Raw genomic sequence first — 17,671 nt, forward strand, 5'->3', positions numbered from 1 at the left:
GAAATCAATGTGATGAATACAAATCATGACCAGAAGTAATGCTTTTAGGTAACATAACAACTGTAAAGTTTGATCCTGGTCCCAGACACGGTCACACGGTCAGTCTAAAAGTGACTATATATCAGATCTTAAAATGAAACCATGACTTGAAAAAAATGAGAAAGTGATTTCATTTAATCTCATTTAGTTTCATTCTTGATATGAAGTTACTATTTTTAGACATTTTAAGGTTTTTTTTAGACTATTTTTAATTTTTTAAAAAGTAATGCTTTTTGATAATGCTCAAATGAGATTTAAAGTCATTTAAAGCAATAAAAATAATTTAAATTGAGAAGTGAAAATCATGATCTCATTTGAAAAATGTGACAAGAGTAGACAGTAAGTCTCACTGAGACAGTATGAGACTACTATCTAATGTTAAAACTGTGTAATGAGATCAGTCAAATGAATAATAAGACTATTAAAAAATCTGGTCCTGGTTTCAGACACAGTCACACGGTTAGTCTAATGTAATCAATCACTCAATAACATGATCAATCACTCAACGCCTGCTCAATCTTCATTTTTTCATTCATCTTCAAACACTTACAACATGTATCATGAAGCAGTTATATAAGCAGTAATTAATGATTTAAACACACAATTGATCTCTAATTACAGAGAGCGCTATTAAAAGAATTGCGCCGCTCAGATTCAATTTATACAGCTAAGAAATACTACTATGTTTTAATAAGTAATTAATTACATTTAGCTTCTAATCACCCTGCATTCTACTTATATGAGATTGTCACATATTGTGAATTGATTTCTCTTTATTCTCTAATTTCTCATCTCTGGCATCTCATCTGACAATTCATAACTGTTAAAATATAATACTTAATACTAATATTACTATAAGAGCTCTTATAATAACTCTTAAATTACTCTATTTTATCAAGTCAAATGCTGAAATCACAGAAATCACTCAGATCTCAAAGAGTCAAATTAACTATATATATAAATATGTAATTGAATGCAGATTTATATACTTCACAATGAATAATCTTAAAGATACTCTCAAATCTGACTATATAGACTTAGAAGATAATAATGAATATAGAGAAGAAAAGCAGTATAAGAAGATAAAAAAAATAGAATATTCATCTGACTGTGAAATAAGATTGACAGACAGATTATATATTAAAAAGAAAGTATATTAATAGATAGACAGATTACATGTTAAAAAGAAGCAGATTGAAGAGTATATTTTATATGTGTTAAATAGCAATGAAGATAATAAAATAATCAAGAACTGAATATTCCGTATAAATTACAGTGTGAATTTCTGCTAAGATTTATAGCACTGTTTAACTGTCTTTTTATCAGTGTAATTCTGTTAATAGCGCTCTCTGTACACTGAGACTGCTAAAAAATATGAAATTAGTTAATATATACTATTATTGCATTATAGAGGGGTTTTAATATCAAGAAAAAAGTAAGCTTCACTCACTGTAAAAATCTCACAGATTTACATGAAAAACAGCTTCTTTTTCATATTAATTAATTGACAGATTGCAGTTTCTCTTATACATTACAAATTCTTAATAATCTTATTACTAAGATTCTAAAAGCATCTATTGAAATCAAGTGACTATTATGATTCTGTCAGTATTACAAGAATATAATCAAGTCACTCTATTGTCAAAATATTAATTAAAAACATAAAATTGCAGACAATTTCATATACTTCAAGTATTATTTTAATCTTGTAATAAATTTCTTTCTTTTACTAATTTTTTACTGCTTACTTGTGACGGGCTGCGCTCAATCAATTATATAGACTATTTCATTACACTTTATAGATTCTTCCGCTTCATTCTTGAACATGTATACTCTGATTCTCAGTCATTCATGATCACTGATTCTCAGTCACTATAAATATGTATAGATTCTTCCGCTCTGAAGCTTCACTACATATATCATTATATACATGTATAAATATTCACTCTGATCACTGATTCTCACACTTTCTCTTTCTTTTCTTCTCTAACATTTTTCTCTTTGTAATATAAGACCTATCAATATTATACTGATCTATTCAGTGTAGGCCTCTTATACTAGAAAAACATTCATCATCTTCTTATTAGAAATAATTATTCATATATCATCTTCTCATTAGAAATGATTATTCATTGAGAGATATCTAAATGTGTAATAACATATAAGAAAGAGAAATAATCAGTTAAAGCAGACACTGAGTTCTCAGATAGAAGCTTGCTCATCAGTTACTCTGATCTTATAATAAAATCTTATAAAGAGAATATCAGTGAAAGATCTGAGAGTTCTGACACTCAGATATATAAGATATTCATACAATTACACTTCTTCAAGATTTCACAGATATTATACACTCAATGAATGATATGTCTAATGATAATATAAGAGAACTCTTAAATGTGAGTATAGAAGTAATATTACAGTGACTCTGAGTAATGTTGAAATTACAACAGCAATAGATAGCTGATATGCATGCAACTTAACAACTTCAATATAAGAAAATTTAATAATTAATTCAACAAGAAACTCATATAATTTCAGCATCTACAGAATTGAATATAAAAGCACTGAAAGAATACTTAGCTGCTTTCATATATTTTAATACTTCTGATCTCACTCTGTACTCATTATGAAGAATAGAAATGCTTGCAAAACTGAGTGTGAATGAAGATATTACAAGTTTGCTAATCAATCAAGATTAGTATATCAATGAACAATTGAAGAATCACATGAAACAGAAGTTTCATTCATAAATAAAAGCATGTGAATCACTGTTATTAATATCTGATAATATTATCAAACATCTTGATATTTTGTTCTGAGACACTGTCATGCAACAGAAAGTATTAGATTGATTACAGAGTATCTGACAGAGAAACACTTCTCTTATAACATTTATCCCTGACTTCAATATCAAGATTTTAGAAGCAGGTGATTGATCTTGAAAGAATTAAATGAAGAGTAGTATGCTCAGAAAGATATTAACTTTCAAACTCTTACAGACTCTTGCAAGTGTAGATGAAGATCAAACTTATGAAGATTTCTGAACATAGCTCTGAACATTGAATAACTGTCTTATCAAGCTCAAGAGTATACAGAACAGTGACAGAAGATGTTACACTTATACATGTGCACTGAGAAATAATAACAATGATGCAGATGCTATAGACTGAATAGACTCAAATATCTATACATAAGTAAGAGTCTTCACTGTCTGAACAGGCTTCTGAGTCTCTGAAATCACTTCTGAAGAAGTTGCTGATTAATGTCAATGCGAAGTGTGTATTAACTGTAATCAATCAGAGTATATTACTTTCAACTGTCAATCAGTCTACATGCCTTCTCATTCAAAGAATGAATCAGCGCCTCTCCGCGTCAATCACATTATATTAGAGAAGAATTTGAAAGAGAACTCTGAGAATGCTCTGATGAAACAGAGAAAAGATCAGCTTCTGTTCAAATTTGTAAGCAGAAGCTTGAAAAGATTGAATGACAATAATTTGAAGAGAAAATAATAATGAATGTGATTCTTATATCTACTGTAGTAGATAACATGTATAATATGAAAGCTATGATAGATAGCAATCTATGTTATTATACAATGATTAAATCTTCAATTATAAGATATTATAATCTTCAGTATATTCTCTTATCAAGACTCTGACTTCTTGCAGAATTTGATGATTCAAAAGACATTCACACTCATTATATAATGAAACTAAACATAGATGTTGAAGAACATCAATGTGAAGATGCCTATGTATATAAAGTTAAGAATCTTGACTATAATCTCATACTAGAACTTGCCTGACTATCTGAACAAGACATCTGATTAAATGCTTAAAACAGAAGCTTAATACTCTCTAATAATAATAGAATTCATGAAGATAACATTCACAAAATTATGAATCTGACACAGATCTCTGTCATTGCTTATGAAATGCTTGGAAAAAGAAGTCACTGATAGCAGAATTATGTAACAATCTATTCTATTAGTCTGACTAATATCAAGAAAGCTCTAGAAAAGTTATCTCATACTATAATAACAGATTCTCATATCAAACTCTCTTAACAATATCATGAATATCTAGATGTCTTCTGACAAGACAACATTATGAACATATCTCTTTTATAACACTCAGAAGTGAATCACAGTATCAAGTTAGAGAAGAAGAATGATAAAGATCTTAAATCATTATAAAACTCTCTTTATAACATGTTCTGAGATGAACATCTTCTTCTTTGAAAGACACTCAATGATCTGTTGAATAAAGAATTCATATGTATTAGCGACTCTTCCGCCGCAGTCTCTATTCTCTTTGCAAAGAAACCAGGTGAAGAACTCTGATTCTGTGTGAACTAGACTGACCGTGTGACCGTGTCTGAGACCAGGACCAGAATATTTAATGATCTCATTATCAATTTAACTGATCTCATTACATGGTTAAGATTAGATAGTAGTTCTATACTGTCTCAGTAAGACTTAACCGTGCCATGCTTACTCACTCTCTGTAGTGAGTGCGCCACAGCGTACGGAAAATCACACTGTAAAGAAAATATTTTCAATATCTTCATTCTTCATCTTCAAATAATCATCATTAATTATAATCATGTCTAAATCTTCTAATTACACTGAGAAGCAGTTGCAAAGAGCTGTTGACATGTACAAAAGCAATTCAAAATTAAAAATCACATCTCTATCATGAGAATTCAAAGTCTCATATGTCACCTTGTATGAGAGGATCAATGAGAAGAAATCAAGAAATATGAGGGTTTCACTGAATCAAGCATTGAATGACAGCCAGAAAGAGATAATTAAGATATGAATTCATCAGTTGAACATTAATTTTTACTTATTCATCATCAAGCATATCAAAGCTGCTGTAAATCACAGTTTGAGACAGTATTATACAGATTCAGAGACTGCACCTTCTACAGTAAGCAAGATATGAACATATCAATTCATCAAATGCCTGCCAGATTACAAATGAGTCCAGCAAAAACTCATGAATTCAAAATGATGCCCCGGATCTCAACATATACAATGGTGATGGTGATATATGCAATCACTTTACCCTGCCACCTGCAGATCAACTGTCAACTGCCTTCTTGCAATTAATCTTCTCAGAGACAGTTGCAAAACTATGTCATCAAATCAATACAGCAGCCAAGGCCTGAGAAGATGTGAAGAATACCCCTACACCTGGTTTGACAAGGCGGTTGAACAAGATCTTCAAGAATAGCATGGTTCAGACAGAATTGAACATGTATTATGAGAGTGAACTTGCAGATCATTATCAAGCAAATAGACATCAGGTCATCAAATCCTCTCACAGACAGGTACAAGTAGGTGAAGTTCTCACTATTAAGAATGCCAAGCGTAAGATCGCGACTCATAGAGCAGATGAGATGAAAAAGACATTCAATAAAACTCTTCAATTGATTGAAATCATTATTATTATTATTATTATTATTATTATTCTTCAATTATAGATGTATGCAGTCAGAGACTATGACATCTACCTGAGAATCTTTAGTTCTCAGGGTTTTTCCTATATCTATAGAGTCAACTATTATACATTTATCAATTTCAAATATGCAAAATCAGAAAATTCCAGCTCAGAATATAAAAACTGTTTACAAATTGCAGTATTTCAACACCTTCTGATAGTTTGAAACCATTTGAAAATATTATGACAAAAGAAAAGAGAACATAGTCTTAAAGATAGACACATTAAATAGATAGAGAAAAGAACAGAAGGAAACAAGTACAGTAAAGAGAGACTATAACAAAACAAAATTATTAAAAGATGATGTATAGCTGTTTTAACAGACTATATCTAGTCAATTTCCACCTCTTCATATTCAGATACTTCTGAATTCAGCCATTTTCTTGTAGCTGCTCTAGTTTCTGATAGAAAGTCTATTAAGTATTTAGTTCCTGTCTCAGTTGAGAATAAGAACTTCATATTTAATTGATTTAAATCATACTTCTTCTTTAATCTGACTCTGAGACTATTGTATAATGCACAATGCATTACAATATACTCAGGATTTTCATTCACATTGCAGAATGAGCACTCTGTTGAATCAAATCTATCATCAAATCTTTGTATATAAGATTTAAAATACTCATGTCCTAGTTTCAGCTGAATTATAGATGAGAATATTTTCTTTTTACATTTAATTGAACAAGATTTTCACTTTGATTTTGTCTCAAATCTTGAATAATGTATACTCTTCTTTTGTTTCTGTCAGCTTTCATTTCACTTGTTTAAACAAGATTCTTTTATCTTTCTCTTTATGAAAGATCAGGATACTGTTTTTTGAATAGATCTGCTTAATTCTGAACCCTTTCTTGCAGCTGAATCAGCCAATTCATTGCCATGAATATTCATATGAGCAGGAACTCAATGCAGATGAATTATCAGTTTTGATATTCTTCTCTTTTGAATTTTCAAAACAGAGTTTAAAATCAGTTCAAGATTCATTTAATCATTATGAATCTGACTATTTCTAAGTCTTTTTAAAGCAGCTTGACTATCAGAGAATATCTATGTCTCTTTCAAATCATTTTCTCTTTTATGAGATTTTATTTCAATGAGTTTGAAAGCTTTCACTATTGCAAATAGTTCAGCATCAAAGACTTCAGATTCACAGCCTAAATTCCAGAAATCTGAGATAAAATTAATATTATCTTCAGTATAAGCAATGTCTGCGCCTAATCTATTCAAATTCTCATTTTCTGAGCCATCTGAGTAGATCAGAATAGAGTCTTTTATATTAATTATAGAGATCTTTGATTGGAATCATTAAACAACCGCTTCACCACGAACTCGCTCGATTTTTCGAATAAGAACCCGCCGATAGATCCATTGAAAGGCCCTCGATCATACAAGCATTTTGACCCAATCGCTGATCACATACCCCGTGTGATGGTGGAGTTATCCAGTCAAATGTGAACCAGATATTGTTCAGAACTCCTGCGTGGGATTATCCCTCATTCTCCCCTATCACACCAGAACCCTGGGCCAAATTGCCATACAAATTGTAAGGTGAAGAGATCTAGTCATATACACCAATCTTCTCAATTTTGGAAGATTCTCAATCTGTAATTGTGAAGATATCTGAGAAGTGATCTCCACAAAAACCCTGTTCATCTTTGATGTTTCAAAACATCAATGCCAAGTCTCACTCTCATACCGCCCTTTCTAATCTGACTCATCTCTGACAGAAAAATAGAAAAAGATATCTCAGTGATAATATCAAGTATATAATCAATAGTCACTGCTGAAGTGCAATCTCTGCAGTCTGTCTTCAGTGTATCTAGACATTAACACTGAGTCTTATTCTAGTATCATCTCTCTCAATCTGACTCATCTCTGATAGAAAAGTATAAAAAGATATCTCAGCAACTATACTTAATACATAATTGACAGATATAATAACTATAAAATCAGTATATTTCAAGATCTGACTGAGCCTTTGATCTCTGCACAGTGAGATATATTAAATCTAGTTTTAATATCTCAATATTCAATAGATTCTGTAAGGAATTGAGAACAGCAATACTGGGTTTCTATTGAATTTGAGAATTAACTCTATATTAATATAATCATTGACAAAGTCTTCTATTTTAAGATATAAATAACCAGTTTCTCTACATCTCACTGACAATATTTACATTATTATATAGAAACAGACTTATATTCTCTATAATATCAAGACTCTGAAGAGGAAAAGTCTTGATAGAGAATATATAGTAGTGCATATCTTAGCAGTTTCTATCTCATTCTTCTGCAGCAGTTAATGCAAAAAAAAAAGATTTCAGAAATAGTTTTTTACTTCTCTTGAAAAAGTAAGATGTTTTTCTCTGAATTTTACACAATATTCATATTCTTATAAAGAATTAAAAACAGAGTTATTTTCTGTCATAATTTCATATTCTTTTAAGTAAGAATTACTTTTTCAGTGACTGAAGAGCTTTCATTAATACTTAATTCTTTTTTACACTCTTTATTAACTGATTTGAGTTACACACTTGTTGTGTGAGAAGAATTGAATAATTTAGAATAAAATTGAATAGTTTTAATCAATTTCTCTGCAAAAAATTGATTTATTTTTTCTCAGTTTTTCTCTTAAAAACTGTTATGTTATCTGATTTACTATTAATTGATATCATACTTTTTCTCACTGTATTTCAAGAAAGATATTATAAAGATTTTATTGATTTATCTTAAAAATCAAGTTTAGTTTATTAGATTCTCTTTAAAAATCTAACCTAGTTACTGAACTAGTGTGAAAAAAATCAGGTGTTTTATACACAAAAGTCTGTTATTCTTCTTTTGAAGTAGTCTGATCAACTTTTCAATTGAAAACAGACTTACAAATCTCTTAATTGAAACAGTCTGACCAACTTTTCAATTCAAAAGAGTTTAATAAATATCTTAATTAAATTAGTCTAATCAACTTTTCATTGAGTAAGAACAATGAGTTTGAAAGTACACTCAGTTAATGTGGAAAAAGATGCTTTCTCAAATACTTTTTCTGAGATTGAAATTCTGAAGAGAAGAAAGAAAGAAGAAATAGAGAAATAACAAGTTCTTGAAATACAAAAACTTGAAAAAGCAAGCAAGATTCTTGAAAAGCAGTGTCTGAGTGAGATGAATGAAGAAGTTCTGTTAATTCTTCATACTCAGGCTAGACAACTACAGGAGATGATCAGGTTCAAACTTGAAATCTCAAACACAGTTAAAAACATTGAAAATTCCTAGTACAATCACTGACTCTTTATCTTGCTCTTCTTCTTTCTTTTTTTCTACTTCTTCTTCTTCTCTGAATCAGAAGAAAATATATACTTAAGCAGCTGAATCTGCTGTCTCTAAATCTGCTATCTCAAAGCCTGCTCAAAATCCTGAGAAAACTGAGAAGAATACTGCTCATACTTCTATTCATAGAAAAGTGAAAAAGAAAATGCAAAAAGAGAAAAACTTTCAAATCTTCAGAAATAGAAGACTTATTCTCAAAGTCTCAAACCAGAATATTCTGCAAAGAAACAAGCTAAACTCAAATCTCATTTTCAGAATCAGAAATGAAATTAATCAGCAGTTCTTTTCTCAGTTGATGACTGATATTGAAGTTCAAAAATCAGTTATAGCTTCAATTGAGTCATCATTCTTTGAAAACTTCATCATTCTGACTATAATGTCTGAATTCAGTGCTGAATTCCTTATTCAGAATGAGAATCTCTGAAAGTCAGCAGTAGAATCTTTACTAAATATAATAATTCTATCTGAAAGAGATGAAAAGTGAGACAAATTCATTCTTTATAATATTTCAGTTGAAATTTTTGACTGTGAAGAAGAAATGCTACTTCTTAAAAATGAATTGAAAGAATACAACTCTATTCAACTGAGAAAGAAGTCTATATAACTAAATTTAATTGAGTTCAGACAAAGCAGGAGAAATGCCTCTGTTCTAGTATATATAAAAACACTTGAACAGTCAAAGATCTCTGAAGTAAGAGAAACAGGTTTGAAAATAAGAGTTCATGAATACAAAGACTCAAGAATGAATCTTAAAGCTCAAATATAGTGTTCAAACTATCAAAGATATGAACACTTTGCAATCTCATGTTTTAGAGACTCAAAATATGCATTCTGTGTCAGAGATCATAAAACTAGTGAGCATAAATGTGAAACATGCTTAAAAAGAGATGAAATTTGTTAATATACTCTACTTAAATGCTCTAATTGTAAAGAAAAACATGCATCTAGCTCAAAAGAATGTATGTTTACTTCTAGAACTCAAAAGAACTGAAGAAAAGATAAAGCTCAAAGTCAATCTAGAACTGAAGAGAAGACTCAAGCCAGTAGACTTACAACTGCAAGCTTAAAAAGAAGAAACTCTCAACTATCTAAATCTTCAAACTTCAATTCTTCAGCTAAATGTAAACAGAATTTGAATTCTCAAACTTCTGTTAAGATTAGAGAATTGAGAAATGACTCTGATAATAAACTAGATATAATGCAAGCAGTTGAGATCTCTACTTTTCAAAATAGTGATAATCTACTATCTGATGATAGTGACTAGATTCTACTCTATCTCTACTCTTCTTTAGTATGAATATACAATAAAAACAATAAAAAAAGTTTAAAAACTCTTCAAAAATCACATTTATTTAAAATAATGTGAATAGAAACTCAAATTGTATTTATTCTTGTCTTCAAATTGTATTTGAATAAAAAATTGATTTTATACTACTTCAGGAACTGAATTTTGATGCTGAGTAAAATTACATCATTTCTCATTCAAGCTACTACTGCTTTCTATCTCAAAAGTCTGAGATAAAGTCAAGAGTAGTGATCTATGAAAGAAAGAGATTAAGATATTAATTTAATCTAAGATTTAATATCATGTCTGACCCTGATATTCTGATGAGTGATATTATAGATAAAGAAAATGAGTTTGATACTATACAGCTCATAAATATCTATAATAAAAAGTCATTGAAGAAAAATAACAATATCTGAATAATTGATAGAGGATTTCTGAACATAACTTTCTCAAGAAACTCTATAATTATAGAAGATTTCAATACACATCATCTCTGATAAAATTCAGAATATAAGAGAGCAGTGAGAGCTGATAATCTAATTGAATGAATCTTTGAGCATTTAATAGATTTAGTTAATAAGTCTGATTAATAAACATTCTTTAGAAAAGGCATGAAACAGAAGTCTATTATAGATCTAATCTTGATATTATAAAATCTAATGAAAAGAAGACTTGTAAACTGATTTATTGATTTAAATGAGACATTAGAATCAGGTCATGAAATTATTCAATTTAATATTGAACTGAGTGAAAAATAAATGAGTGAAAGTCCTCTTCTCTTTAATTAGTATAACTTTGAAAAAGCTGATTGAAAAGCAGTTGAAGAAAGTATAAAACTGTTAAAATCTGAAAGAGAGAATGAGCTATATTAAAATTCTGATCAAGATATCTCAAATGAAATACTTAAGAATAGAGTAAAGCTTATTACATCTATTATTCTAACAAGTGTTAGAGATAATATTTCAAAGAGAAAATCTTCTGAGTATTCAAAATCTTGATAAAATGAGAATATCTTATCTAAACAAAAAGAATTAGCTACTGCTAGAAGAGATTGAAAGAATGATGTAATATCTGATAAAGAGTTCAAAGCTGTCAGAAATGAATATTTTTCAGATATTAAAAGAGCTAAAACAGACTGCTGAAATAAATTTCTTGAAGAAGAACAAGAGAAGAAAGTTTTTAAAGCTTTTAACTATATTAAAACAAGAAGTGTAGCAAAACTTTCAGTCTTAGAATATGAGTTTCAGAATGAATTATATACAGCAAACTCTTTTGAGGAAAAATGTCAAACTTTTATGAGAATTCTCTTTTAGAACTCACTAGATTCAGATTCAGATTCAGAGAAAGAGAATATATCACTTCTCAACTATATTCATGAAAATGACTGAGAATGGTCTGATCTTATATAAGATGAATTAGAGTCAGCTATCTTCTCAAGTTCTGTTAAAACTGCTGCAGGTCCTGATTCAATTAATCACTTAATTATTTAAAATACATATTTCTACTTAAAGAATGAATATTTTAAGCTTTTTTTCAATCTCTTGAAAAATGAATATCATTCTGAATGCTGGAGAGAAGTCACTGGAGTGATTCTTACAAAACCTAATAGAAAAACTTCAATTCTTAAGTCATATAGAGTAATATCTCTATTGAACTGCCTAGGAAAGGTTTTAGAAAAGATAATAGCTACTCAACTATCTTTTATAAGCTCTATAGATGATTCTCTTTTATTCAGTGAATAAATGAGAGATAGAAAACAGTGTTCTGTAATTGACACTATTCTCTCAGTTGTTTATAATATTTAAATAGCAAAGTATGAGAGTCTGATCTCAACTGCAGTTTTTATTGATATAAAAGAAGCATTTGATCATGTTTCAAAGTCAAAGTTAATTCAGATATTGAAGATATTAAAACTGTCACTTTCTCTAATAAAATGAGTTAACTGTTTTATATCTAAAAGAATTATACAACTCTTCTTTGATGAAATGAAATAAGACAAGACTGAGATAAAAATAGAAGTATCACAGAAATCTTCAATCTCACTCATTTTATTTGCAATATACACTGCATATCTATTCAAAAATTGAAATATGAGAATAGTGTGATCTCTGAGTTATGTGAATGATATTGATCTAGTCTACAGCTCAAAAACTATCAAAGAGAATTTGAAAGTAATTGAAGAAGCTGTAAAGAAAATCTTTGTTAGAGCAGATATCAATTAAATTCAATTTGATATGAATAAAACTGAGTTAATTCATTTCTTTTCTAGATTCAATGAGAAAGAACTATCTCTAACTCTTTTAAATAGAGTGATTAAACTCAGTTTGAATGTCAAATGACTAGGAGTATGATTAAACTCTAAGTTGAATTTTAAATATCATATTCAACAAAGAATCATTAAGGCAGAGAGACTACTGAATAGTATAATCAGACTATTAAATACTGAGAGAGGTCTATCTTTTCAGGCTATGATACAGCCTGTATACAATTCATTCTGAAATTCATATTCTAAGGTTGAAAGCTTTGCTACACTTCTTGTTTTAGTATAGTTGAAGACTTTAAAAACTTCTTTTTCTTATACTTCTTCAAGAAATTTATTCCAGCAATCTGTTTTAACTTTTTTAATATCTGAAAAATATTCATTTTGAATAGCTTTGAACTCTTTATTAGATATTAAGTTATTCTTTCAATCTCTCTTAGCAGTGACTAATTGCTTTCTTTTAGAAGTGATATTCTCATTTCATCAAGCTTTGAAATACTCAGAAGACTTTTTCTTTGAAATATTTTCTTCAATACTTGTTAGAAGAATAGATGTAATCAGCTTTACTCTATTCCCAAGCATTTCATTTGAGACATCTTGACTTTGATTTCAATAGAGCTCACTCTGTCTTTCAGATTTCAGCTGTTTTACTCTTTCTTCAACTGCTTTTCAATCAGCTCTTTCAAAGTTATACTGATTAGAGAAAAGAGGATTTTCACTTCTTTGTTTTTCACTCAGTTCAATATCAAATTGAATGATCTCATGATCTGATTCTGAGGTTTCATTTGAATCAATAAATCAGTTTATAAGTCTTTTTTCAATTAGATTTTGTGATATGAAAGTTAGATCTATAATAGATTTCTGTTTCATGCCTTTTCTAAAGAATATTTATTGATCAGACTTGTTAACTAAATTCAATGAATGTTTAAAAGTTTATTCAATCAGTTTATCTGCTCTTACTGCTCTTGTGCACTCTGAGTTTCATCAGAGATGATATGCATTGAAGTCTTCTGCAATTATAGAGTTTTTTAAGAGAGTTATATTCAAAAATCCTCTGTCAATTGTTCAGGTATTGTTGTTTTCTTTCAATGATTTTTCATTATAGATATTTATAAGTTGAATAGTATTAAACTCATTATCTTTATCTATAATGTCACTCACTAGAATGTGAGAGTCAGATATGATATCAAATCTCAGATTGAATTGATATCTTGATCTTTTTCTCTCATAGATTGCTACTCTTGATTTTATCTCAGATATTTCAGGAAGAAAGCAGTAATAGCTTGAATGAGAAATGATATACTTTTGCTCAGTATCAAAGTTTGATTCTTGAAGAAGTACAAAGTCAACTTTTTATTCAAATGTAATCTGAAGACAAGAATAAATATAATTTGAGTTTCTATTCACATTGTTTTGAATAAATGTGATTTTTGAAGAGTTTTTAAACTTTTTTTATTGTTTTTGTTGTATATTCATACTAAAGAAGAGTAGAGATAGAGTAGAATCTAGTCACCATCATCAGATAGTAGATTATAACTATTTTGAAAAGTAGAAATCTCAACTGCTTGTATTATATCTAGTTTATCATCAGAGTCATTTCTCAATTCTCTAATCTTAATAGAAGTTTAAGGATTCAAATTCTGTTTACACTTAGTTAAAGAGTTGAAGTTTGAAGATCTATATAGTTGAGAATTTCTTCTTTTTGAGCTTACAGTTGCAGATTTACTAGCTTGACTTTTCTCTTCAGTTTTAGATTCACTTTGAGCTTTATCTTTTCTTCAGTTCTTCTGAGTTCTTGAAGTAAATACACATTCTTTTAAGCTAGATGCATGTTTTTCTTTACAATTGAAGCACTTAAGCAGAGTATGTTGATATATTTCATCTCTTTTTAAGCATGTTTCACAATTATGCTCACTAGTTTTGTAATCTCTAGCACAGAATGCATATTTTGAGTCTCTGAAATAAGAGATTGCAAAGTGTTCATATCTTTAACAGTTTGAACACTGTATTTGAGCTTTGAGATTCATTCTTGAGTCTTTGTATTCATGAACTCTGATTTTCAAATCTGCTACTCTTACTTCAGAGATTCTTGATTGTTTAAGTATCTTTATATATACTAGAACAGAGGCATTTCTTCTACTCTGTCTGAACTCAATTGAATTAGTCATACAGGCTTCTTTCTCAGTGAAATAGAGTTGTATTCTTTCAATTCATTTTTGAGAAGTAGCATTTCTTTCTCACACTCAAAGATTTCAACTGAGATATTATAAAGAATGAATTTATCTCACTTTTCATCTCTCTTAGATAGAATTGTTGTGTTTAACAGAGATTCTACTGCTGACTTTCAGAGATTCTCATTCTGAATAGAGAATTCTGCACTGAATTCAGACATTGTGATCAGAATGATGGAGTTTTTAAAGAAGAATGACTCAATTGAAGCTATAACTGATTTTTAAACTTCAATATCAGTCATTAACTGAGAAAAGAACTGCTGATTGATTTCATTTCTAATTCTGAAAATGAGGTTTGAGTATAGCTTATTTCTCTGCAATATGTCCTGATTTAAGACTTTGAGAATAAGTCTTCTATTTCTGAAGATTTGAAGATTTTTCTCTTTTTACATTTTTTTCTTCACTCTTCTATCAATAGAAGTATGAGCAGTATTCTTCTCAGTTTTCTCAGAATTTTGAGCAGGTTTTGAGATAGCAGATCTAGAGATAGCAGATTTAGAGACAGCAGATTCAGCTACTTCAGTATATGTTTTCTTCTGATTTAAAGAAGAAGAAGAAGAAGAAGTAGAGAAGAAAGAAGAACAAACTGAAGAGTCAGTGATTATATTAGAAATTTTCAAAGTTTTTTGAACTGTGTTTGAAATTCTCAGTTTGAACTTGATCACTTTCTGTAGTTGTCTAGTCTAAGTATGAAGAATTAACAGAACTTCTTCATTCATCTCACTCAGACACTGCTTTTCAAGAATTTTACTTACTTTTTCAAGTTTCTGTATTTCAAGAACTTATTGTTTCTCTATTTCTTCTTTCTTTCTTCTCTTCAGAATTTCAATCTCAGAAATACCATTTGAGAAAGCATTCTTTTTCACATTAACTGAGTATACTTTCAAACTCATTGTTATTATTATTATTATTATTATTATTCAATGATAGATATATACAGTCAGAGACTATAACATCTATCTGAGAACTTTTAGTTCTCAGAGTTTTTCCTATATCTGTAAAGTTAACTATTATACATTCATCAATTTCAGATATGCAAAATCAGAAAATTTCAGCTCAGAATATAAAAACTGTTTATAAATTACAGTGTTTTAACATCTTCTGATACTTTGAAATCATTTGACAATATCATGACAAAGGAAAAGAGAAAAAGAACACAGTCTCAAAGATAGATATATTAAATAGATAGATAGAAAGACTACAGAACAGATCTCTGCAGTTTACACCTTAAGCTATATACATATTTTAACACTCTATATAACTGACTGCTGCCTCTGTTCTCTCAGACCTGCTTCAGAGGTTATTATTCCCTCTAAAGAGTCACTGCTCAGCTAGCTTCTGTAACTAGCTTACTCATAAGTACGATTCTCACTAAGAATAACATCAGAGCTACTCAATTCTAGTTAAGTCTCTAATCTTCCAGCTGTCAATCTCAGTATTCCAGTCTATTAATTGACTGTCACAGTCTTGCTTGCTCTAATCATCTAGTAAGAGTGTCTAGATCTCATCTCATCTAGGTTCTTACTAGGCTCAGAGTGTTCTAATCAGATAGTTTTTAAATCTCATTCCTCAGAAGTGAGTCTCTAGAGTGAGGGGAATGAGACCTAGTCAGTTAAGCTTGATAATGATTTGCTATTCTGCGGGCATTCTAGATCTCAATCACTCTAGTACTGATCTAACTTGAAGTGTCTGAGAAGCTGTTAACTCTAAGATCAGTGAGAATTAGTGTCTGGAAATCCTCAGAATGAACATCTTAAGCTTGATAATGATTCACTATAGTGCACCTGAGGGTCTCTGATACTGTTTTATAACTTAACAGTGAAAGCTGTGATTAAGATGACTCTTGCAGGGTTTGAATCTGCCCTCTCTTAACATTCATTCTCTGAGGGGAAGGCCGCTAATTGAGGCTTCATGATAGCATAGTTAACCACTATATCACCAGGTCTCAAACTCATTGTTCTTACTCAATGAAAAGTTGATCAGACTAATTCAATTAAGATATTTATTAAACTCTTTTAAATTGAAAAGTTGATCAGACTGTTTCAATTAAGAGATTTCTAAGTCTGTATTCAATTAAAAACTTAATCAGACTATTTCAAAAGAAGAATAACAGACTTTTGTGTATAAAACATCTGATTTTTTTCACACTAGTTCAGTAACTAGATTAGATTTTTGAAGAGAAACTAATAAACTAAAATTAATTTTTAAGATAAATCAATAAAATCTTTACAATCTCTTTCTTGAAATACAGTGAGGAAAAGTATGATATTAATTGATAATAAATCAGATAATATGACAGTTTTTGAGAGAAAAACTGAGAAAAAATAAATCAATTTTTTACAGAGAAATTGATTAAAACTATTTAATTTTATTCTAAATTATTCAATTCTTCTCACACAACAAGTGTGCAACTCAAATCAGTTAATAAAGAGTGTAAAAAAGAATTAAGTATTAATAAAAGCTCTTCAGTCACTGAAAAAGTCATTCTTACTTAAAAGAATATGAAATTATAACAGAAAATAACTCTGTTTTTAATTCTTTGTAAGAATATTATATAAAACTCAGAGAAAAACATCTTACTTTTTTAAGAGAAGTAAAAAACTATTTCTGAGATCTTTTTTTTTTGTATTAACTGCTGCAGAAGAATGAGATAGAAACTGCTAAGATATACACTGCTATATACTCTCTATCAAGATATTTTCTTTTCAGAGTCTTGATATTATAGAGAATATAACTCTGTTTCTATATAATAATATAAATATTATCAGTGAGATGTAGAGAAACTGATTATTTATATCTCAAAATAGAAGACTTTGTTAATGATTATATTAATATAGAGTTAATTCTTAAATTCAATAGAAATCTAGTGTTGCTGTTCTCAATCTCTTACGGAATCTATTAAATATTAAGATATTAAAACTAGATTTAATATATCTCACTGTGCAGAGATTAAAGACTCAGTCAGATCTTGAGATATACTGATTTTATAGTTATTATATCTGCTGATTATGTATTAAGTACAGTTACT

The sequence above is a fragment of the Blastomyces dermatitidis genome (genome assembly GCF_000003525.1).
Source record: "Blastomyces dermatitidis ER-3 genomic scaffold supercont1.2, whole genome shotgun sequence".
NCBI classification, from domain to species: Eukaryota; Fungi; Ascomycota; class Eurotiomycetes; order Onygenales; family Ajellomycetaceae; genus Blastomyces; species Blastomyces dermatitidis.